This window comes from Lissotriton vulgaris, chromosome 4_1 (genome assembly GCF_964263255.1).
Source record: "Lissotriton vulgaris chromosome 4_1, aLisVul1.2, whole genome shotgun sequence".
Taxonomy (NCBI): Eukaryota; Metazoa; Chordata; class Amphibia; order Caudata; family Salamandridae; genus Lissotriton; species Lissotriton vulgaris.
The window spans coordinates 667,663,453-667,690,432 of NC_141691.1; positions in this window are offsets into that span (position 1 = coordinate 667,663,453).

The following is a 26,980-nucleotide window of genomic DNA, read 5'->3' on the forward strand; positions in this document are numbered from 1 at the left end:
TCCAGGTAGACCCCTCTTGGTATCCATCAAATCTTACAACAAAGAGGTCCGGGGGACACAGCGCCGCGTGCCGCTTCATTAGTGGTCACACGCAGCTCTGCTCCACTGTAGCGGCCCAAGGATCCAGGGTCAGCCCTCCATGGAACCTCTCGTCCCGTTTCAGTACACCCTTCGCACCTCCAGCAGTGGATGACTCCTCCTACCGACATAGCTGCCACTCAGACTGCACGCCAGATAGCTGCATCCATCCTAGTGCCTGTATTCAAAGGGACTACGGGCAACCAGCAACGCTGACAGATCCCAATCACCTGTGTCCTCCAGCACAGTCCACAGCACCCAGCCTCACACACCCAGAGGTCTGCCCAGCACACGAGACCTCCGAGCTCCACTCCTGGTTGAACACCTCTAGTCCTCCAGCCCCTGACAGCGCGCTCCTGGTGTCAGGTCCCAGCGCACGGTGTACTGCCAGCCATTGCGTTCACTTCACACTCCGCACTACAGTCTATGCCCTCCGATGGTAGCGCAGCGTCCTGCATCAATAGGCTCCACCGCAAGTAAGGGAAAAATGTTGGCGCCCTCACAACGCATCCACGGCCACCACTTAATTCAGTCCAGCAGCCTCCTAGTTAGCCCCCAAGGATCACGCCGGTAGATGTTGCAGGCAGTAGCAGGAGGCACCTCTAGCAGCGCAGAAACCAGGCAGCAGCGCGAGTACGGGCCACAGTATGTCTCACCAAAATGGCCGTGCCTTCCCCACTGGTAGCGGTCGAGTCACCTCACCTCAAATCACCAGGCACAGTCACCAACCAAGAATCGCTGTGAGAGACCCACCAGCAAGTCTCCACGCTACACCCAGCAGCAGCTGTTCGCTTCTGCACAGACCCTCTTCACAGAGCCGATCACTCTCTCGCACTGCGCCTGAGCTACTCGTGGACAGCCGGGGCCTCTCGTGGTCAGGCACACCGACCAGCTGCTCCAGGGGCAACGAGCGGAAAGCACGCCCTCCGCTGCACCCGCTCACCAGTGCGCGCCAGCTCCTCCGGCGGCTCCGGGATCTACACTGCTAGAATCTCAAAGTCAGTAGAAGTCATTCCCTGCAAATTCTTCCTTTACATGGAGGCGAAGAGGAGGATAAATGTAGGATTATGCAGCCAGTCCGCGGTAGCCTCACCACACAGCGGCCATTCCGCTTGTGCGCCACCTAGCGCCCCCTGTTCAGTAACCATTCTTTGTCTAGATATGATGGCTGTGAGTGTGTAGATGGAAACTGTGTACACTGATGTGAGACTGTGTTGATTGTATGTGATTGTGTGTTGATTGTGTGTGTACATGGAGCTGTGCAGATTTATGTGTGCTGTACATATTACCCCCTTTCTGACATTCCCATCATGCTGACCCTTTCTATTAATTGTGAGCTGTGGTTAAGGGAGGAATCTTGAATCAGTTGGTTTTCAGAGAGCCACTGTTGGTTTTAAGTGGGTCGCTGTTAGTTTTCAGCTGTTTACTGTGGTCAGTGGCACTCTACCATTCCCTTCCCAGCAGCTAGTTTTCTGGTAAGAGCAGGAGGTTTGAGTCGACGAAAACTATACAGCTCTCAGACTTTTTCACCTTCTATTCATACCCTGTTCCACGTCTACCAATGTAAAGATGAATTCATATTCGTGTGCTTCGGGACTTAAATGTTACACCCCGACCCTAACAGTCTACAAAATACTCGGTTCATGAAATCAAACAGAGAGACTAAGGGCTATAAATGCCGAAAGAAGGTGTTCTTAGTTGTTTGAACAAACATTTTACGAAAATGTATTTGATGTTTTACAGCATGAGCAGCGCACATTCTTGCCAACGTCATTTTCTGCTGCCTTTGCTCTTCTCCCATATGACCAATCCAGTAAAGTATTGTGGCTAAAGATGTGTATTTTGGAGAGGGATTATTTACCCGCCATTTTAAAATGTTAACTATTCATATTTTGGTATGATGTTTGTTTTCAATTCAGAATTGGGTCTTGACCCACATTACGTTCTTACCTCATGCTATTAACTGTTTGGAGTATCATTCCGACTTCCATGCTACGTTTGCATTGCGAGGCACAAGGACATGTTTTAAATCTGAAAAAATATAATCAATAAGCACACGTTTATTTCTTACTCAACATGAATGGCTACTGGCATTTTCTCTTCTACAATAGCTCTCTATCCCTTATGCCATTATCCCAATACCATCACCACAACCATTACAAAAGCAGGACTTGGGCATACCAATTCTGGCATGCTTTACCACATGAAAGACGGATCTATTGGCTTTTCCAATGTTTGTTTTACTTAACTGTCACCGAAGTGTTCTTTCCTTTAAAAATTCACATTAATAATTTGTCTTCTTTCTATTCTTGCGTGCCTGACATGACAGGTGAGATTCTTCATTTGTTTTCTCTAGTACCATGTTTAGAAAAATATAACTGTTTCTGTATTAAATTGTTCTGTTCTGCTAATAAAGTTGGTGGCCATCTGATAGCACTTACTGATAGCACTTAATTTGCGATCTTAAAATTTTACAATGTGACTTTATATGTGACTTTATATGGGGGTCCCACATAGAGTTAATTTAGAAACATTTACTTACACAGAACTCTCTCAACACCTTTCATTTTTCTCCCTTCTCCTCCTTTTTTGCTTTCCTCCCCTGTGACATCCATCAGTCATAATCCTCAAAATATTTACTTTCTTTCCTCTGACATCCAGCAGTGGTAAACTTCAAACAAACTAAAATAATTGCTTTGGTGTGATGAATTCCATCTTTTCATTTTTCTTTTCATACTAAGCAAAATATATGTCTTGACCTGTCTACTGTTACTCACTACGGTGCTTTCCTGACCTATATATCTATATATATCAGCAAAGAATTTTAGTTCAATCCAATGATAGAGGGCCCTGATTCACAAAGTTAAATCTACTTTTGGAAATGTCCACACACATAGATTTATGCCTAAACTTAGGTGTAAATTGCTACCTAAATGCAATTCAGCTACTCTAAGTGGAGACTTACGCATAGTAGTAGTAGTAGTAGTATATGATCCAACCCCCTTACAAAGCACAATCACCTCCTTCCAGGAAATTATTATGACTCTTTCCAGTTCTGTACTGCCAATAATAAAATAATGAATGCTGAGTGCTGAAGTCTTGTTTTTTGCTTCCTTTGATCTAGTCAGATTAAAACACCTGAAAACAATGATTTGCAGGAGAAACGTTTAGGAATGGAGCCAGTCGTATTAATGATCTGGAGTAAATGGTGAACCTACCTTTAAATGAGGGGGTGAGAACATATACAACTTAACATACCACTGCTAAATTACTGCTAGAAAGGATAATTCCTGAGCTGGGCTTGGCTGATTAGATTAAAGGCTATGAGATGATCCTATTTTTAGCTGGTTTATTTTAATATTCACAAAGCTGCTAATGTTTAATATGCCTTTTAAATTATTTATTATAATACAAATGTTTTTATTGCAACCCATCCTGTAAAATGTAACTCTTATGAATTCTGGTTTTTATATTTTGTAAGTGCTTTTATGATATCTTGCATATCGAAATAAAGCTTTGAACTGAACTGGATAAAGGTGTTTATAGATGTAATCCTGCATAAAGTAGTTCTACATAGCACAGACTTGTATGTTGATTTTTTTATTTAATTTACAGAATTGCATTTATTTTTTGAATTTGTACAATGTGATGTGTACAGGTGTATGCAATGTCTAATGTAACTGTTTACTTTCATTTTAATTTTCTTTGTATTTTTATGTGATTAGTAAGGGAGTCTGCAATGAGTTATAAGCCCATTCTTCCATTTCACTTATGTTTCTTTTTGGTGGTGGGGTTTATGCTCCTAGTGTTATTGTCTGAATTCATTGATTTCAATGAGTGTTCCTTCGTAGTACTTGTGAGTAGCCACGTGTTGTGTGTGTCTTACTCCCAGGCTTGGCTGGATTACATTTGAGCCTGTTTGGGTTGCATTACTCCTGAAGTAGATGTGGGTGTGTGAATTGCAATTGACACGGGGCCATATTTAATGCTTGACAAAGTGCAGTCCATCAGGGCGGCTGAGGACATTAAGTCTGCCACCCTGATGTAATACCATCCACCAAATTTTGAGATGGCTTTTGATCCAGCATTGATCTCCGTACCTTAATGAGAACCACTGGCGTAGTGGTTGCTGTCAAAGTACAAAAAACATTGATGGACAGCCTTCTTCAGTTCTGATGACCATTCAACAACACTCAACAAAGATTTGGGGGCACTTATCAAGCTGGGTGTTAATATTATTGCCATTTTAGCGGCAGAAAACTGCCGCTAAACCAGCGATGATGGTCTTGATAATATGCTCCGGAGAATTCCAATAGAAGCCCACGTTAACACTAGAACATGGACTTCTATTGGAATTCACAAGGCCATATTATCAAGCCCTTTATCGCCGGTTTAAACGCCGATAATTTTTAACTCCCTGCTTGATAATATGCCCCATGTTTTTCAAAAACAAACTTCTAAACTGGGAGTTTGTTATTGAAAAACAAATAAGTAATGACCCCATACAGTGAGCTATTTTTTCCCCTGGGGGTGAGGGATCAATATTTGTTTTTCTGATGACTCTCTTTGAAAGGCTTTACCAGGAGGATCTAGAAAACAAAAAAAGGATATAACATCATCAACTTTAAATAGGGGGGCAATGTAATGCCCTTCCTCTAACAGTCCCTATTCCATCAGGCCATCAGAAGAAGCCCTCCATCGATGGAGCCTACAGGGGCATTGCAGACGGAAAGCTGGCAGTTTGCCTGCCGGTAAGTGAGGTGAGCAACTCGAGTGTTTCCCAGACACGGTACTCCGTCATGTTTGTGGATCATAATCTATTGTAGGTGCTTTATTATTGTTTTCCCCGTAACTAAACTTGATATTCCCTTTTCTACTCCCACTTTCATTATATTTTTTCATTTTAACTCCCGGTCCCTGTTGCCTCTCCCACATTTATGCCTAAAATGTACAAGTACATGTGCATAGCTCTAAACACTCTGGGCCAAGAACTCCACACACACAAGGTCAGCCTCCTATGTGACTGTACCTATCTGAATGGTATTAATTAGTCTTCAAAGTGTCATGTGCCTGGGTTAGGCCAATTTAGCAAAGCGGCTCATTTCTTACATTGTCCTATTTTTTACAGTAAGATTGCTGCCATGACCTTTTGCACATATTTGTGTGCACACCAATGTTGGATTAATTTCTCTGAAACTACTTTGTTTACACATCTAGCTTCACACAACATTATCACGATGCCTGGAACATCCTGTACAAGGCCCTTCTACTTACTATGTACAAATGTCGTTCTATCTTCATCCATGGGGCGAAAAGACTATCTACATAACCATAACATGACTAATCTATACGCACATCACAAGGCTGTTTTCTATTATAAATAAAGAGCATCCTAAAAGATTAGCAGAGGAGGCACTTCAGCTGACACTGATGGTCCCTGCATGCAGAGACTTCACCAGGCAGCGGTCTGAAACGCGTCGGATTGAGGGAGAATGATTTGAGGGGCAGCTCATGTGCTTCAGCAAGGCAGCAAACCGGATGGTGGGTGAAAGTGACAGTGTGCCCTGTCTAAGCTCGTCCACATTTCTACACGGCTACCCTTGGCCGTGGGACAGGAGCACCATTCTCGTTTTCTCTGAAGTCAGCAGGAGACAGAGGAGGCTTCGGAAGGAAACTGTTTCCACTCCACGAAGCGCCCTTTCACCAGGTGAAAAAGCACATGACGAGACCCTCTCTTTCCTACTTAAGGAACAAAATTGAAAATGCAATGAACAGAGGTAAAGCAAACCTACTCAAGGAATACATACTCACCTCGTTTTTGGACTATACATACCAGCATGCAGCTGGTTGTTCATCTTAATGCCACGCCCATTGAGGGCGTTTTTTACAACAATAAAAGGTTGAAAAAAAATGGAGGTTTCTCTTCTTGCTTTCCCCTGCGCACAATCCATGAAGAAGGGGCGTAAGCAGCCTTGAAACGCGTCGGATTGAGGGAGAATGATTTGAGGGGCAGCTCATGTGCTTCAGCAAGGCAGCAAACCGGATGGTGGGTGAAAGTGACAGTGTGCCCTGTCTAAGCTCGAGGGCTTTGCTTTTCCACATTTCTACACGGCTACCCTTGGCCGTGGGACAGGAGCACCATTCTCGTTTTCTCTGAAGTCAGCAGGAGACAGAGGAGGCTTCGGAAGGAAACTGTTTCCACTCCACGAAGCGCCCTTTCACCAGGTGAAAAAGCACATGACGAGACCCTCTCTTTCCTACTTAAGGAACAAAATTGAAAGTGCAATGAACAGAGGTAAAGCAAACCTACTCAAGGAATACATACTCACCTCGTTTTTGGACTATACATACCAGCATGCAGCTGGTTGTTCATCTTAATGCCACGCTCATTGAGGGCGTTTTTTACAACAATAAAAGGTTGAAAAAAAACGGAGGTTTCTCTTCTTGCTTTCCCCTGCGCACAATCCATGAAGAAGGGGCGTAAGCAGCCTTGAAACGCGTCGGATTGAGGGAGAATGATTTGAGGGGCAGCTCATGTGCTTCAGCAAGGCAGCAAACCGGATGGTGGGTGAAAGTGACAGTGTGCCCTGTCTAAGCTCGAGGGCTTTGCTTTTCCATATATATATATATATATATATATATATATATATATATATATATATATATATATATATATATATATATATATATATATATATATACTGTTTTAGCACCATGGTAGAACAATATCTCCTATTTTCTCTTTTGGTGCCTGTAACCACTTTCATCTGCTTCTGTCTACTGATTATCGCAGCCCATTATATTTAAATATATTGAAAAAGTCCCACTGCGCATTCTGTATATTTCTACGAGCACAAGTAAGCCTGAGTGACTGAGAGAAATTCTGATCTGTTTCCACGATCTTGTGAGAGGCCAGGGTTGTCATGTTCAGTGGTTGCCAGAAACTATTTGCTCCTTGGTAAGCTTAGGGGGGCTTACTATGGCACTGTGACCTAGCTGGTCTCTAGGTATATCATGTGGGGGTGCCCAGAATCAGTCTAGGCACCTCACCCAAAGGTTAGTTTGTTCAACAAACATGTAGGTCCTACAGATTAGTGGTAACTACACAACAAAAATAGTACTACAGTAATACTCTTGCACATACTTGTTTGTGTCTTTGTTAACCCATAAAGGCTTCTGTTAAAGCTCTAAAAAATAATTCTAGCTAACTTTATAAATATTGCTCTTGTAAAGAATGTATGAATATCACTCTTGTTGAGAATGTTTGAATTTGAAATGAATAAATGATATGCCATTTTCCTCATTTTCTTGTCAACCATCCAGAATATCTCTGGCTTTGGTTTTCATACATATGTCTGTAAGTAATTGCATTTCAAAGTTGAAGACAGAGTAAAAAAAGTTATGAACCTCTCATGGTGCCGGAGCCTGGAGAATAGTTTTAGACATTTAAGTACATAGTGGTTAACCAGGGAAGGCTTTGATGACACATTCCTCAAACTAATGTACTGTATAATGAAGTGGCAGCTCAGCAGGCCATATGAGCACACACACAGAAGAAATTTCGTAAAGCCTATGTAAACATGGATAACCGAAAGGGAGAAGTTAAGCTCTCTTCTACACACATGATATTTGCATACATTTACACAGTATATTTTGATAATCTAATGTATTAGATAAGCGTGTAATTTTAGATATGGGTTTTTCTCTACTGTATCCTGATTGCGGGTAAATGCACCCGGCATTGGGTACAAGGCTAGCCCCAGTAGAAGCTCCTACAGTGGGGTATTTGGACTTTGCCCTGCCCTAGATTAGCCGGCAGGTATGTTTTATGCAGAGGGCAATGTACTAATGTTACTCTATGAGGCTGCATGATAAACCTGACTGTACACTGCACATGGCAAAGGAAGCTACAAAGGGGTGGTGAGGAGACCAGCAGCACTGCAGTGATGAGCACATAAAAGGCTCAGGCAAGGGTGCATAGTGGGGTTTACCTGCCCCCCCACTCATATGTAGCAGTGGAAAGTGGGGTCGCACCTAGAGCTGACAATTCCTTCTTTACCAAGATTCCGATGTACGATTACCCAAATAAGGAAGTAAGGCACTCAGTCTCACCATTAATCCTTTATTCCTACTATGCCTCCCAGGCTTTGTCACGTGTGACAGGCTACGTTGAGGATTTGGTTCTCTGACCCCACATTATTATGTGAAAAAATGGAAGTGAAAGATGAGCATATGTCATTACCAGATGGAGCTGTTGGCCCTTTCGGTGGGAAGAAGGCACTACAGTGGGAGAACCATGCTCTTACATCCATGCACTACATCCTCCTCGGAATCCTCAATTCCTCAAGGATCACAACACATTGTACCTACTGGAGAACCTCGCCACCATCAGATTCAAGCAACCGGTCACCTCTCCAAACCACTCAGCAGGACAGACAATCAACCCCATCTTCTCCATAAGAACCAACATCTCCCTTAGCCACACATCCGAACTATAGTGGGCCGACTAACGCTGTGTCCATTTCTCCTTCACCAAACCAACCCTACACCAGCATGCCCACTGCCACCCATGCAGGAGCTGGAAAAAGAACACTGAAGACCATCTCACCACCACTCTTACTGCAACCCCACCACTGACATCCATGGATGCCAACAGTTCTGCATGCATTCTCCATTGACCAGACCCCAGCAGTCTCTAATCAACTGGACCTCCCTTAAAACTAACAATACCCTCAAGTTCATGAAGAGCATCCACTCTGAAGACCCCTCAGATCCTTGCATCCACCACATATTCAACAGAGCCAGCGCCTCCTTTACACCCAAACTCTGCCACACAAGTAACTGCTCCATCAGATCCACCACCTTCCTTGAAGACAGGAAACATGCTGAGATCAACCCCCTACTGAAGGAACCATCTGCCGATCGGACGGACCTCGTGAACTACAGACCCATCTCCCTGCTCCCCTTGCCAGTCAATGTCCTCTAGAAAGCCATCAACACCCAACTGTCCGAGTTCATTGAATCAAACAACATCCTGGACCTCTACCAATCTTGATTCAAAAGCAACCCCAGCACCATGACCACTCTCCTTACCGCCACAGATGACATCCGCATCTTCCTTGACAGAGGTGAATCCACAGCACTCATCCTCCTGGACCTCTTGGGCACTTTCAACACCATCTCCCACAACACCCTCTGTGTTAGAATTCATGACACTGGCATCTGGGACAAAGACTGGATCCGTTCCTTCCTCACTGGCTGAACACAGAGATTCATACTTCAACCTTTTCTCTCAGAACCCACAGAAATCAGCTGTGGAGTGCCACATGTCTCCTCCCTGAGCCCCACCCCTTTCAATATCTACATGGCCCCGCTGGCAACCATCGTCAAAAACCACAGACTCAGCATCGTCTCCTATGCTGATCCTTTTCCTCTTAGACTAACACACAACTGCCACAGTAGGATGAAGGCAGTTGCCACCTGGATGAAGGACACCTGCCTCAAGCTCAACTCAAACAAGACCAAAATACTCGTCTTGGGCCCTAACTACTCTGGCTGGGATGATTCCTGGTGGCCAGCAGTGCTTGGGACACACCACACCCATGGACCATGCATGAAACCTTGGCATCGTCCTGGACTCCTCACCCTCAATGAAGCACCAGATCAATGCTATCTTGCCCGCCTGCTTCCACATGCTCTGCCTGCTTTGAAAGATCTTCAAGTGGATCCCCACTAATGCAAGGGAAACAGTCACCCGACGCACTCGTCAACAGCAGACTCGAATACGGCAACACACTCTACTCTGGTACCATGAAAAAAACAAAAGAAGTTGCAAAACATCTTGAACATCCCTCACTACAGCCACATCACCGACCAACTGAGAGACCTTCACTGCATCCAGGTAAACAAAAGGATCACCTACAAGCTCCTCACACACACTTACAAAGCCCCCCACAACACCAGACCCGCATACCTCTACCACGCCTCTCCTTGCACACACCCACCAGACATCTCTTCTCCACTCATCAAGCCCTGGCCACTATCCCAGGGACCCACAGGACCACCCCTGGAGGAAGATCCTTCTCCTACCCCACTGTAAGGAACTGGAACTCCCTTCCTCTGCATCTCAGGCAATCATCATCCCTGCCTCAATTCAGGAAGGACCTCAATACCTGGCTCTTTGACTAAAGAACAGACACCCCCAGAGCACCATGAGACCCTTACTGGTGAGTAGTCACGCTCTACAAAACCCTGATTGATTTATTGATTACCAGAAAAAGGTCATTTACAAGAATGCTGGATTTTCCATGGGGTATTCTGCATGTGTGTGTGCTTATTTGTGTGTTTGTCTTGGTGTATGTCTAACTGTATGAGTATGTGTATGTCTGTGGATGAGTGACTGAATGCTGGAAAATGTGAATCTCTGGAGCACCCACTGACCTGACAGCCATGATAGGTCTGGAGTGTGTCTCTCATTCCGCTGCACCTGCTGCACTAATGACAGCTACATTCCTGCAGATGTGCAGTCTTCAGGAAGGTTAATATTTCTAGAACACTTAAATTCTCACTGCAATCTTGTAGGCAAAAATGTGTAGGTACAATTGCATTCAAAGGCATTAAAAAGGAGAGCTTGAAATACTCTTGTGTATTTATCCCCTTTCCATACATACATTAAGGGTAGATGAGAAGATGGTGCACTGTAAATCTTCATTTTAAATATTGAAGTCCTCAATAAAAAAGTATGCAAGGAAATTTGTATTCACTCCCCACCTAACTAAATATGTTTTCACAAAACTGCATAACAGCTGGTGAATTAGTCTCATACAGGCAGTCTCGTAAAAACAGGTTCAAGTCAGTCTAGATTGATGAACATAATGAAACTGAACTAAAACTTAAGGTAGAGTGTATCACTAACACTACGGGCCCTTATTACGATGTTAGTTGGTAAGCCTCCAACCGTTCGTCGAAGGCTTACCAACCAACATCGTAGGTCGGAGTCTAAAGTGGCCAGTCAAACTGACTGTGTTCCGACGGCCTCAAGGAGCCCGCCAGTCATCAGAAGCCACACATAATCCCTAACGGACGGCGTTTACCCCGTCAGGATTATGATGTTAGTTTCTGACAGCCTTCCCATGTCTGCATTTCTGACATGGAAAGGCTGTCAGAGAGCAACTTTGGGGGCCCCTAGCATGACCTTCTTGACCCCTTACCTTACAGTTGAGGCCCTGGGGGACACGTATGGTGCCCCCCTTCCCATCCCTGCCATGTGTGGCAGGCACCGTTAGGTGCCTGCCGCACGGTGCAGGGATGTGCAATAACTTCCATTTCACAATGGAAGCTTGTGCTGTTGGCGGTTTTGGACCGCCGCACAAGCTCCCATTGTAAAATGGAAGTCTGCAACTGCACCATGTGCGGTCGCATCCTAATTGCGGTTTAAGGACTGCCGAACAGAGGTCGGTCAGCAACAATGTAAGTTGGAGGAAACTCCGACTGACATTTTAATGAGCCCCAATGTGGTAGTAAGCAATATAGTTTGACACAAATATTGTTTCAGAAATATCATTTGCCAAAAATGTATCCCTATACATATAATGGTAAGTACAAATATATTGAAAAGAAAATAGGGTTAACAATAATATCGTCAAAAATTAAAAAAAAATATAGATTTTTTAAATATAAATAGAGTTTAAAGTATTAAATGTTAAATATTTTAATATATAAAAGTAATATAATGTAAATTAAATATATTCCACCAATAGTTAATACTATGTAAATGTATATTTATTTAAACACACAAATGCATATATGTGTTCGTAATTATATACATATATATAGTTAATAATTATTACAGATATTTAATTTACATTATATTAATGTTTTATATTTGACATTTAGTAGTATGAATATATATAATATAATTAATACAAGTATTTATTTTACATTGTATCAATGTTTATATAAAAAAATTATTAATATGAAGATATATTCTTATTCACAAAATGTTCCACCGCCCTTAGACCATCCCTATGCTCAATACTCGTGTAAAGAGATGTACTCTCCATAGTCATCAGTACATATTCCTCACTCCATGTCATTTTGTGTAGTTTCTTGAAAAAATCTCCTGTGTCTATGTCTAAGTGGGAGTATTTGTAAAGCGCAGGGCTACTCCAAAGAGTGTCCTGGCTCTGACTGACTGGTAGCAACCCGTGAGAGTCACTTAGGGGCAGGAAAACAGTCATGTTTTCAGATTTTTCCGAAACAGGGAAATGGATTTAATGCGTCTCAGCTGAAGTGGTATTTCATTCCAATGGCATGGTCCCAGGACAGAGAGAAAGATACCTCCTGACCTCGATTTTTAAAAGCGAGGGACATTGGCCAACAACAGGTCAGCGGAGCATAAGTGTCTGCGAGGAGAGGAGAAGGATATTCTACATTTAAGGTAGCTAGGTCCTTCCCCTTAGAGAGCTTTCTGTGTGATAAGCAGAGTTTTAAAAATTATTAATTTCCTTACAGGAAGCCAATGTAGGCTCCTCAGAATGTGTGACACACGTGAATTTCGGGGGAGCTCAAGAATGGTTAGTGCTGGGGCGTGGCTAGCAGCCGGAGATGGCGGCAGCGTAGAGGGCGAGCTCCGAGGTTAACGCGGCCTCCTCGCAAATCCGACTATTGATCCGTTAACCAAAAATTCCCTGCGGGAAGGTACTGAGGCCCAGGACCGGGCGGCACAACCGGCAGAAACAAAAAAGAGAATCCGTCGGAGGGAAGCGGAGATCACCGCTCGACTCGCTCAGGCCACGGAGCGGAACAGAAGCCGGGAGGCTGAGTGATCCGGGACCCAACAGGAAGTGCTGCGGGCTGGGCGCAGAGGCACCGGAAACGGCCGCTGGTGGTGAAGCTCCGAGTGCGGGAGGTGTCCACAGGCGCCGAGACCCAGGTACCTGTGGCCGAGAGACCGGCCGTCATCCGCTGCGGCCCGGCGCGAGCCATGGAACTCCCCAGACCGTTTTACAGAGGCGGACGGACCAGCCACGTCCGGATACGGACCCGCCATTTTAGACCCAGGCTCCCAAAAACCCGGGGCACGGGCGGTGAGTGAGCCACCTACCTCGGCGCGGCACCCTGACTGCAGCGTGGGAGCCGACAGGAAGCCTTGCCCGGACCACGGGACGCATGGCGAGAGGGTGCGCCGACACATAAGACAGTGGCGCAGGGACAATCAATAGCGCACCGAAGCACACCACCGGCCCATTCACCCGGTACAGAAGCTGTGTCCCGGCACGGACCCAAATATCCGGGACCCCACACCCCACACGTTGCACGCTGCGCCTCTGCCTAGTCCTACTGGGGAGTGGGATGCATCACTGGTGAAGTCACCGCCGGGCGTGGCTGCTGAGGGACACTGTACTCCCAGCTACATAAACGGACAGTGGGCACTTCCCTGCGGCGGCCGACAGTGGACTAGAACTACCGGGAGCTGCACCGACCATCAGTGGCAGAACGGGGACACGGTGCGGGTGACGTCTGAGGGAAGGTGTTGCCCAAGATAACTGGCCGAGGTGAACCTGCGCCAGGTCGGCAGCGAAGGGGTGTATACCTGGCGGACCATACAGCGACACGGCCCGAACCGTGCGGCCCATCAACAGTCTGCGCCTTGTAAGCGGCATATGATATAAATCGCGCCCGTCGGTGACCTGCCAGAAGGAAGGAGAGCTGGCGACGTCTGGTGGTCAATACATCTGCTAGGCCCACACGCATCCTTAACCCATTGGAAAACTGCGAGCCCACACCGGGGACACTTCCAGTTGGGCTCAGCTCCCTAGACACATTGTTCACAGCAACCACTCAACTGTGGATCGCCACCGCGGCGATAGCCAGAATGGCAGGGAAAGGGCCGAAGGGTGGCAACACGCAGTCAAGACTTGAGAGATATGCATACGATAAGACTGCATCCTCCCCGACAGACGCGAAAATGCAGGCGAGCAAAACAGCCGACTCGGCGGGAGGGAAGAAAGCGACCCTGGAAGACGTAATGCGGGCTCTGACGCAAGTACAGGTGACGGTGGGGTCGATCTCAACAGAAACCACACTAATAAGAGCAGACTTCCACAAAATGTCGGAAAAAGTGAACTCGATGGAGGTTGTGACCAAGTCGCTAGTGGAGGATGTCTCAGAGTTGCAAATCAATATGGAGCGGATCTCGAAAGAAAACAGAGACCTGCGTGAAAAGTTGGACGAGCAGGAAGGGCGCTCGAGACGGAACAACATCCACATAATAGGGGTTCCAGAATCGAAAGACACTGGAGCAATGGACCTGTATGTGGAAGAGCTGATCCAGCAAGAACTCAAGCCCAAGGGTCTTTCCACCTTTTGTTCAGTAGAAAGAGCACACCGAGTCCCAGGGGGACGCCCGAAAACAGGGGCAACCCCACGACCGATCATTGCCCGCCTCTTCAATTTCAGGGACAGGGACGCGATTTTACAAGCGGCAAGAAACTCACCCCCAATTAAAGTCCAAAACTCCACACTAGCACTCTTTCCGGACTACACGGCTGAGGTCGCACGCAGGAGAAGGACATTCTTTGAAGTGAAAAAAGAACTTAGGGCGAGAGAACTTCCTTACGCAATGCTCTTCCCGGCCAAACTGAGGGTAGTGGCGGACAATAAAACGTGGTTCATTGATACCCCGGAGGCGGCGCACGACTGGCTGGAGGGCTGGAGACCAATGGGCCTGCCTCGCCGCTCCAACAGACCGAACAAGCACCGCAATAATGGTATGCAACCAAGTTCCCAGGCGTCTGGTGGAGACACGGAACAGCATTCGTCCCTGAGCGAGGTTCAACAACGTGAGGACAACGAAGAACAATGATTTCCCGTGTTTATAATGATAGACTAAATCCAGACCCGGGGTCGGGACCAGTGGCACCTTTACAACTTTTGTCCTGGAATGTGAGGGGCCTGGGCGACAAGATCAAGCGTGGCTTAGTGTTACAAAGTATAAGGAGACTCAACCCGGCCCTGGTCCTGCTACAGGAAACACACCTAACAGGCACTGCCACACGCGCCCTAGACAGGAAAGGATACCGTATGATTGCTCACTCAGAATTTACTAGGGGGTCTTGTGGTACAGGGATCCTAATGCACCAATCCTCCAGGTACATAATTCAATCCACGAAAATAGACACGCAGGGGCGCTTTGCGGCTGCTCTTGGACAGTGGGAAGGGAGACCGCTAAATGTGGTCTCGGTGTATATTCCGCCGGCTTTGCATGCAGTCGCACTCCCAGAACTGGGGAAATTTCTGTTGGAACTCCCGGAGGGGGATCTCATAGTGGGAGGGGATTTTAACGCAGTGGTACACAATACCTTGGACAGATTACCGGTACGAACTCAGGCTCCCGGGCCGTCCCGACTGAATGACTTCCTAGAAGCGCAGGGTTTGATAGACCTTTGGAGAAGCTTCCACCCGACAGCCCAACAATACACTTACCATTCAGCGGTCCATAATAGTCTCTCAAGGATCGACTATTTCCTGGCGTTGGGCCACGGGCTCCTCGCTGTCGAGGACGTACGGATTGGACCGAGAGGTGTCTCGGACCATTCCCCGTTGGCGCTGACTCTGTCTAACCCGGAGCGGTCCCAAAAACGCATCTACCCGATATACCCGGGATATCTTAGGGTGCCTCAGGTGACCAAAACACTTAAGAAAGCAACAAGATGTTACCTCGCGGAGAACGAAGGTTCTGTATCCTCTCCTTCTGTCCTGTTGGAAGCCTATAAAACGGTTCTCCGGGGACAAGCCATTTCCGCTATAACGAGGCATAAGCGCACCCAGAAACAAGAACTGATACACTTAGAGGACGAACTCACCAAGGCCAACGAAGACCACATGGCTACCCCGACGAGCGACACGCTGCACACACTCCAGTTGTGTCAGCGACGTCATACCGATCTTATACGCCAAAGAGTGGTAGAAAATATGGCGGCCACGGCGCACAGGATATACGATATAGGGGATAAGGCCAGCAAGCTCCTAGCGTGGCTGGAAAAGAAACGGGAGGGGCAGAGGTCGATCCTACGACTGAAAGACCCGCAGGGGGGAATGCAAACCCGCCCCTCACTGATAGTCGAACTGCTGGCTGATCATTATCAAACAGTGTATGCCCCTGAAATAGAGGTGACGCGGGAAATGGCGGAGACGGCTCTTGCGGGAGTACCCACCCATACACTGTCTCAGGACAGGATGGAGGAACTAGAAGCAGACCTAACGACTGAAGAATTACAGTTGGCCATCGCAGCGCTGCACTCAGGGAAAGCCTTAGGCCCCAATGGAATACCGATTGAGTGGTACAAAACCATGTCAGAGACGCTAGCTACACCCCTACTTCACATGTTCGTGGAAAGCCTGGAAAAGGGGCAGATGCCGCCTGACCAGCGCATGGCAACCATCGTGGCGATCCCAAAGCCTGGCAAGCCACCTGAGGATTGCGGTTCCTACCGGCCGATTTCCCTCCTCAATGCCGAAAGTAAAATATTGGCGAAACTACTGGCCAACCGGTTATTGACGCACCTCACGCATCTAATACACCCAGACCAGTCGGGGTTTATGCCTCATAGGAGTACGGCGATGAATCTCCGACGCCTGCATGGTGTGATGGCAAGAGCCCCGTTGTTGACTGAACCTACAGCAATCCTCTCGCTGGGCGCCAAAATGGCGTTTGATTTGGTAGAATGGCGGTATCTCTTTGCGGTCCTACAACATATGGGCTTTGGCCCGAAATTCGTAGCTTGGATTAGGCTATTGTACAGCAACCCTGTGGCGCGAGTGACGGCAAATGGCCACATCTCGAGAGTCATTCCGATAGCGAGGGGCACGAGACAAGGCTGCCCGCTCTCGCCGCTACTGTTCACCTTAGTGCTGGAACCGTTGGCCACGGTCATTAGAACCACCCGGCTACTGCGAGGCATAGATTGGGGGGGCGACTGGGAGGACAAAGTGTCACTGTACGCTGACGATATGTTAGTGTACCTAACTGACCCGGAAGAGGGAATTCCAGTATTGTTGGCACTATGTGAGCGACATGGTGTAGCTTCAGGCTATAAAATCAACTGGACGAAATCAGTGCTCTACATGCTGCATGGGACTCCACCGCACTTGCGCGGGGACTGTCCTCTGTTACTAGAGGCTGTCTCCTTCAGATACTTAGGGATCCAAATCACACGAGACCACGTGGCCTTTCGGGACAGGAATCTGAAGTCGTTGCTCGACAGACTAAAAGCGGATGTCCGGCACTGGAAGACCCTTCCGTTAACATTATTGGGCAGGGCGGCGCTCTTCAAGATGATGGCGCTGCCCCGTTTCCTTTACGTCTTGGAAAATACACCGGCAATGGTCCCACTGTCCTTCTTTAGACAGATATCAGGACAGTTGTCAGGCCTATTATGGGGAGACCGACCGGCTAGGGTCGCACAAGCGAAAATGGTTAGAGACTGGTACAGTGGAGGAATTGCGCTCCCAAACTTAGAACTATACTATTGGGCGGCACACCTCAAGGTGATTAACCAATGGGTACATGCACCACAGAATGACCCGGCATATCTAGCGGACAGGCGGCAGCTAGGCACTAACACCCTTCTGGCCCGCTCTACAACAAAGGGTTAGCAGCGAAATTGATAGGCCCAACTAAGCACACTGTAACACTATGGCACAAAGCTCAAAGACGTCTAAACTGGGAGGGTGTGATCACACGGCTTACACCTTTGTGGGACTCCAAATCCCTGGGCAATCTACGACGCAGCAAGGGCTTTACCCAATGGGACAGCATAGGGATCTCCACAGTGGGTGACATGTGGACGAGAGATGGAGTGATTCCGTTCGCGACCCTGAGGGAGCAATACGAGCTGGGTGTTACTGAAACGTACCGGTACATACAGATTAGACACGCACTAATGACTGCAATTGCCCCGGGCACTAAGGTCCCAGAGTCGGCTCCTTTAGAAGACCGACTCCTTACAGACTACATGGAGGCTAGCGCCACCTCCCTCACATATCGCAAGCTAGTAAACAACCTGCCTGACCCATTGCAGAAACTGAAAGACAAATGGGAGGATGAGCTTGGGGAATTAGATGAGGCAAACTGGAATGCGGCACTGGCATCGCCTAAGGAAGCTGGAATCTCGACGAGATTCCGCTTAGTACAATTCAAAATACTACACCGGATGTATTACACACGCACCACCCTACATAAAATCAAGAGGGCAAATCACCCCTACTGTTTGAGAAATTGCGGGGAAGAGGGCACGCTGTTTCACACCCTATGGACCTGTCCCAGCATGGTAGAGTATTGGAGGCGGGTAACACGCACTATCGCCCAAACTCTGCAGCTCCCCATCACACCTGACCCTAGAATCTGTCTACTGAATGTCTGGGGCCCAAACAACCTGACTCCACAGGGGCGGCAATGGGTGGTTATCGGAATGATGTTAGCAAAGCGGGACATAGCACAGAAATGGGGGGCTTCAGAGGCACCGACCCTGGCGCACTGGTGCAGAAACATGGACATGCTCATGATGACGGAGCGGGCGGTGTACCAGCAAAGAGTCAACCCACGTAAATGGAACAAAATATGGATGCCATGGAACACATATCGAGGGGAAATCTGTGAACCATTGCCTGAGGAGGAAGATATGGATAGTTCAGACGAGGAGGAGGATGTGGAGTAGGTGTGGGAAGAGGGAGGGGGCTATACACTCAGCAGGAAGGTTCAGAGACTCCCGTGCCCTCCTGACATGAATGATAAGTGTACCACCTGTGGGACACAAGGCCTTAATCGTTATGCTGATATAATGGGATATAGTAATTCATATATAGAATGCTACCAAGTTATCAATCTATGACCTTAAAGTTGAAAGTTATGTAATAAAAGGAAAAGTTGCGATAACGGTCGGATGCGGCTGAATGTTGACGCGGTACCGACAATGATATAACAATGTGCACTACCTTATCAGAATGCAACAATAAAAACAAATTTAAAAAAAAAAAAAAAAAAGAATGGTTAGTGCTGCTGCATTCTGCACCAGTTGAAGCCTGTCCAGCAGAAAGCCAGGCATTCCCAGATAGAGTCCGTTCCCATAATCCATCCTTGTTACAATCAATAATCTCCGTAGAAGACACAGCAGAGCAAAACAGGTGCCAACTACTGCGTTTACCTGAGCGTGTCGTCAATATACGACAGTAACTCATTACAAATTCCTGAAGAAAAAAGTTGACATATTACAAGATATTCTCAAAGGGACTCTTTTTAGCTGAAATAATAGGTCAACCTGGCACCGGTGAAGTGCCCTTGTGAACTTTAGGAATTAAATTAATCACAGATAGTACTGGAAATTCATTATTTAAAAACTGAAATTCATCCTTTGAATGAGACCTTCACATTTCCATTCAGCTCTGACTTCTTGTATGGATGATCTTTTGTAGCACTTTCTTATCCTCTAGATGTTTATAGGCTTCCTTTAGGTACTTTGCCATAGACCAGAGGACCACATTCCCACCTGTGTCAGATTTATTAATTATTACTTCACTGTTGTTGCTTAATTTCTGTATGATTGGCATAACTGTTAAAGCTGCTTTGAAAGGGCTCCTGATTGTTGATGGAGGATTTATACCCGCTCTGGCCATTGTTTGCTGAGTAGTGGCTACCATGATCTGGGACTCATTTTTATTATCTAACGCTTGCAGTGTCCTTTATGTTTCCATATCGGATACTTGTAGATTGTTGTGTCTTGTATCAGGTATTGGCATGTGATTTAATGCTTGGGTGGTGGAATTCTTAAGTCTAAAATACTTTATTAGCTTAAGTTTCCTTATAAATTTGAATACACCAATTCTGGTTTGATTGCAATTAAAATTACTTTCAGGACATAAATTTAGACCCAGTGATATAAGTACGTTTTCTGCTTTGCTTAACTGGATATCGGTAAATTTAATTACGGTGTTATCACTGATATTCACTTTCTTCTCCACTTTTTGGCATGTCCTTTCTTGTTTGTTCCGGCTTTTAAATTTTCTCTGTCCCCATCTTCTTTGGTTCCTCCTTAGCCTTGTTTGTACTGTTGATTTCGCGGGCGTAGTGTTTGCCTGCGATCTAGGTGTAAAAAATCCAACTCTTCAGCTAGTGTTAGATTCACTGGGTCTTGACCCCTATTGTTGACAATCTCTCTGCCTTCCTATGAGTCTGTTTCACTTTGAGCAGAGCTTAAATCAGATTCAGATGTACCATCCGTTGTATGGATAATGATTTTAGTGTTTGGGGCCACTACATTCGAATTAATAGGATGTTGCCTCTTCATGGTGTTAAACTTCATCGAGAATGTAAATATTAGCTCCGTTGCATAGTCCACCTTGTCCCTCACAAATTTAAAAGCTTTTCTTGCTTTAATCGTTTCATCATGTTTCATAAGATGCCCAAATATGTGTTTGCAGCTAGTTGAAATAAAATGTTTTTGATATGACCCCTCTAGTAACCCATTAATGCGTTCTATTTCTTTTACAATGTTCACATGGTCAATTTCTGCATATTTAACTAGGATAAGTACCAGCCTCAATGATGCTTCAAGATTGCTTTCTGCCCACTCTTTGAGCATTAAGGGGTTTGGGTTCTCGAAACTAGGGGCTAGCATAACGCGCAGTCCTCAGGGCACTCTCCCCACATCATGACATTTTTCCAGGATTCCGACATGGAAAGGCTGTTGGAGAGCAACTTTGAGGGCCCCTAGCATGGCCCTCTTGCTCCCTGTCCTTATGGTTGAGGCCTTGGGGGACACCTATGGTGCCCCCCTTCACTTCCCTACACTGCGTGTCATGTATGTGCAAAAACATCCATTTCACAATGGAAGCTTGTGCTGCGGGCAGTTTTGGACATCCTCACAAACTCCCATTGTAAGGTGGAAGTTTGCAACCGCTTCATGTGTGGTTGCATCCTAATTGCGGTTTTGTGATCGCAGATGGTCAGTTACGCATCCGCAATGATCAGTGATGTCATTTAAGATGTCATCAGTGATGTCATCAGTGATATCATCAGTGATGTCACTGACCATGTCATGAATGATGTAATATGTGACGTCATCAGCAGTGCATTGCGGGGGTCGCGCAAGTTATAGTTAGCTGAACTAACTGTAACAGTGGAATTTCTATGGTTTTGTACGAGTGAAATGTCCAACTATCTATAACGTCCCTGAAACCTATGGTTTATTCAGTGAATTTCAATGGTATTTTAAATTCTAATTTCTAACTATAACGTACCTGAAACCTATGGTTTTGTCAGTGAATTTCAATGGTTTTTAAATGCTAATTTCTAACTATGACATCCCTATTAAGTCCCCTTGAATCCTGAAGGCCCTTGGTGGCCAAGTAGCCCACCAGGTACATTCAGTAAGCGCCACAGACCTGCGTTTCAGAGAGGTGTTCTGAAGCCACACGCCTTTTTACACCACGCTGCAAACGCGGCTTCTGCACACTGCTGCTCAGAGGATGATGTCCACTTTTGTCTTGAGGTCCTCAGGACACAAGAGGACCTCATCGCCCCACCGGCAGTGCACCAGAAGCCACGTTTGCAGATCGGTGTAAAAAGGGGCGTGGCCTCGGCGCACCTCTCTGCAACGCACCACTGTGGCATTTACAAGAGGGACCTGGTGGACTAGTTGGCCTCCAGGAACCCTCAGGATTGAAGGGGAATGAATCCCCCAACTTAAAATGCACCACTGGGTGCGTTTGCACTGTGGTGAAGGGAGGGGGGCAGGGCCTGATGTGACAAGTATGCAAACGCACCCTGTGGCGTGTTTTAAGTTTGTGATTAAGTCTCCTTGTGTCCTGAGGGTCCCTGGGGTCTGACTAGCCCACCAGGTACCTCCAGTAAGCACCACAGAGCTGCGTTGCAGAGAGGTGTAAAAAGGGGCGTTGCCTCAGACCACCTCTCTGCAAGGCAGCCCTGCGGCACATACTGGAAGTACCCGGTGAGCTAGTTGGCCCCCAGGGACCCCCAGTTTTGAAGGGGAATTAATTCCCCAACTTAAAACACACACAGGGCGCGTTTGCAGAGTGCTGCTGGGAGGGGGAGGGGCCTCCCGCATGATGCTGGTCTTTTTTTATTACTTTTTTTTAGAAAGGCTGCTTCTTTTTGCTTTTTTTGTGCCCTGGGGACCCCATCCCCCAGGGCCTGACCCCTTTTTAAAATAATAAAAACCTGAACGGGACCCGGACCGCGTGGGTCCCCCTCCCCTGGCCAATTCCGGTCCTGGGGACCCCATCCCCGGGGCATGTCCACATTTATTTATATTTTATGGAGGGGGCTGCATGGCCCCCCTCCTGAGAACTCTATTGGCCCTGGGAACCCCATCCCCCGGGCGGGCCTTTATTTTAAATATTTTTTGGGGGGAGAGGGGCCATATGGCCCCCCTCCTGGGCCACTTCTGGCCCTGGGAATCCCATCCCCCCTGCCAGACTGCCTTTTTTCTTTTTCGTTGTTTTTTTTAGAAGTGGAGGGCCATGTTGTCCACCTCCTGGGCCACTTCTGGCCGCGGGAACCCCATCCCCTGGAGCCGGCTCTCTCTGTTGGGGACTATGGGGGTACCCCAATTCCCCCAGAGTCCCGCCAGCTCCCCACCTTCTGCGGGAGCCGACATTGCTTTTCCACAAGAGGAGCTGCTAACATGCAGCTCCCTTGTGAAAAAGCAATCTGGTTTGGATTTTGTAAGCGAGAGAAGCAAACCTGCTCTCGCTTACAAAATCCAAACCATTGTTTGCTATGACAGGGCGGGAGCAAACAGCAGTGTCCCGGGAGTGGGTACCCCAGGTCACTGCAGGAGCCGGCCCTGGGGAGTGGCGGTCCCCAGGGCCATCAAGGGTTCCAGGAGGGGGGGCCGCGTGGGCCCCCTCCCACCTAGTGCACAGCCCTGGGGAGGTGGTTGTCCCTGGGCTTGGGGTCTGTAATGGACCCCCGTATTTCATGTTAGTGACCCGGGGAGGTGGCTTTTCCCAAGGCGTGTGGCAGGGCTTGAGTCCCCCACACAGGTTAATTAATTTTATTAAAAAAGCCCTGAGGAGTGGTGGTTCCCGTGGCTGCGGGAGGGCTGAGTGTCCTCCCACACATAATGTTAAGCAAGCCCCCGGGGTGGTGGTCCCTGGGGCTGCAGATATTTGCTGACCCCGCAGATATTTGTTGCAAATTCCCCCGGGACCTGGCCCACCCAGGGACATCAAATAATTGAAGCACAGGAGCCCTTCCTCCAGACGATTGAGAGCATACCCTGGGACAAACACTACTGGCTGGTATGTTTAGACGTTGAGAGCCTATATACTAGCATCAGACATAATGACAGACTGAAAGCATGTGAACATTTCTTGAGAACTAGAAGTGTATACCTATTGGCCCACACCAGGATGCTATTGCAAATGATTTAAATTTGTCTTGTTGAGAAAATGTTCACATTTAATGTACAAACAAACACAGGGAACTTCGATGGGCACCTGCTTCGCCCCTAGCTATGCCAATCTGTTGGTAGGCTGGTGGGAGAAGTAGGTGCTCTGGAGTGAAGCCCTTGAATATTGGACCAACAAAGTCAATATCTGGCTCAGATTTATTGACGTCTTTTTTGTCTGGGAAGGCACAGAGGGAGATCTTCTTGATTTTGTTAAACAACTTAATGAAAATTTGGTTAATTTAAAATTTACCATGCAATACAGTCAAGATAGTGTAGATTTTGTGGACATCAGAGTAACTGCGCATGGTAATAAACTTGAGACTGATGTATTCAGAAAAAGAACAGCCGGCAACTCAGTGTTACACGCTGCCAGCTGCCACCCACCGAATTTCAGGTGGAGCATCCCCTTTGGTGAGTTCCTTCATGCCAAGAGAAACTGTAGCTCAGAAGGAGCATACAAGAAAAACAAGAATGAAATGATAAAAAGATTTTGAGTCCGAGGGTATCCGTCCAATATGCTCAAAATGGGCGAAAAAAGAGTTGATGAAATAGAAAAGGAGGCTCTATATAAGGCACCGAAAGGCAGTCAAATGAGACCAGATTCCACCATCAGAGTCATTACAACTTGCAACTCCCAGTCACGTGAGTTCAGCCAGATAGTCAGGAAAAGATAGAACATCCTTCTGCAAGACAAATCTCTTTTAAAAAAACTAGGCCAACATCCAGCTATAACATATAGGAAAGGCCAATCTATCAAAGATAAGATAGTGAGAAGTCACATGGAACATCAGCCATTGACTTGGCTAGACAGGAGGGGAAGATTCAATAGATGTAGCAAGTGTAAAGCTTATAGGCACAGTGATAACGTGAGGGAAGTTACTCTCCACAGAACCAATAGGAAATGGTTTATCTGGAAAAATATACAGTGTAACACTGAGTTTGTAGTCTATGTCATCACTTGCCCATGTGGTATGTGGTGCATAGGCCCAACCACCTTCCCAGTAAAGAAAAGGATACTTGAACACTGGCGAGCCATAACAAATAAAGACTTCACCTACAGTACTGCTAGACATTTTCACCAAAATCATGAAAGTGACTGGACAAAGGCTAAGTACTTTGCACTAGACGCAATTCCTAAAAACCCCAGGGGTGGCAATAGGGTCTTACCCTTACGCAGATCTGAATCAAGATTTATCTTGCAAGCTGGTAGTGTTGCTCCTTTTGGGATAATGATGAAGAAATGCATGTGCATATCTAGATACGATAACTAGAAACCTCCCTTTGCAATTATGAGGGACTCTTGTTCCCTCTGGGTTTTTAATCTGGACATACTCACTTCTTTTTGCATCACTTATGTTCAACCAATTTTATTTAGTATTTGAATTGTAGTGCAGATACAATTCGTTGCTAATTTTTTATATTTGTGAATCATGTCTTCCCACATTTTTTTGACTGCTCTTAAGCTGTGCTATATTCTCTTGAAATCTTTTGAATCTGAAAATATCCTTTTTATTGTGATCAGTTTGTCTGAAACGAGTTCTAAACATGTCAGAAAATAATAACTTTTTAGGTATTTAATCTTGTGTAGCAAGTATAATGTGAAGATGTAACTAACCTTCTATGCCTTTGTTTGCCTTTTTATAAATTGCACCAGATGGACTGTGGGGGGGTCACTGACTACCGCTAAAAACTAGGAGCACGGAGAGTTAAGTGTTTGAACTTGCGACCACGCTCTCCTTTGATATTAATAGTTGGGACGATCAATTGAGGGACATGTAGCAATTGGTCACTAGTGGTACCTCTCACTAAGTACACTCATTTTGGTAATTACATATCCTGGAACATTGTTCAGGCGCCACTACGGCCAGAGAACCTACTGTATCAAGCACCTTTCAATTTATAACATGTTATATACAATCTTCACAAATAGAATTGGATTGTAAAGGGTACTATACCATGATAAGCAAGCGATAAGCATTTCTCAAATGGATACTAAACCCAGGCACGGCTAGAGGCAGCCTTTTCTTGAGATTAACATGCAAGTGATTTTTGATACTGTATAAGTGATTTATAATGAATTTTCAGTGATGCATAAGTAAGTCCTACATTTTTATTTTACATTGTATGTTTAATTAAGTATTACATTTACATGATTTAAAAATGTATAAAAATACTTATGTCTACTCTGGATGATGATGTGAATCCAGAGTATTGTCTTTATCTCTATCTGAAATGCATATAAACCTTGAACTGCGAACAGTGGTCATGTGACCAAGAGCTGGATAGCTCGAAACGCGTCTTCTTTTTTTGTCCGTGAAATAAAATAACTTCTTAAATCTGGATTGGCGTGGCTCGTGTTTCCTGAATCTTAAGAAGGTTGATATATATATATATATATATATATGCAAAAAACGATCCGCTGGTCTCCCTGCCGCTTATTCATTAGCAGGTTCAAGCGAGGTAGCTACCCTCTGGTTCAATTGAAACGATGCCTTTTCAGTGTCCAAAAAGCAAACTTGAGCCCAACTTCATATGCGTGAATTATTTTATTTACAAAATAGCGAACAAAACGCCCGACGCGTTTCGGTGCAGCCGCACCTTGGTCACGGGTAGCTTGTGGTTTATAAACAGTGCAAACATATAGTGATTTTTACTAACAATAAAGGTAGAACTACCTGACCCAACACCCTATTGAAGACAACACAAACATGGCATCCATCTTGGAATGATCTGGTGTACCACAATTTCATCATATACAAGACTTCCTGTCAACTTTTAACCAAGGTTTTCAAAAGATTTATGAAATTAATTTCATGAGTGTTCTTTGTAAATACATTAGTTCGAGTTCTGTGATATTTTCGCAGAAAACGAACATGTTGCAATGTGTATTATTTTTTTTTTTTTTAAATATATTTTTATTGCAGGAATTAGTACAACAATACAGTAACGACCAGCATCATATTATAGCCAACTCTTACAAGATATAGCCCACCGACCCCCTTCCATAGCATTGCTATACAGCCAAGCGGCCCATATTCCTGGGGTTGGACAGCGAATGTATCTGGGGTCAGTAGGATGCTGGAGCTGGTCCGGATAGCACACTGTCCGTCATCTGCTTTTCTAAACAAACCCCAACCCCCAAAAGGATACCCCCCCCCTCAAACTACAGGTCATTGTGAAACTCCCCCCTCCCCCCCCCCCCACCATCAGCGCCAGGGAGTTTTATCACTGTAGGATCCACTGCTTGACCCTCGGGGAAGGTGATAGTGCTGTTAATGCTAGTATCTAACGGGACTTGGGTCTAGTTGCTTCTTCGCTTTCGGAGTCGCTGGGGGTACAATAATCCCTGAGGGCCTGCACCAACGTTTCCCATTCTAACGCGGCCTCCTGCGCCTTCTCATTGCTATGCCTCCAAGCCAACTGATATC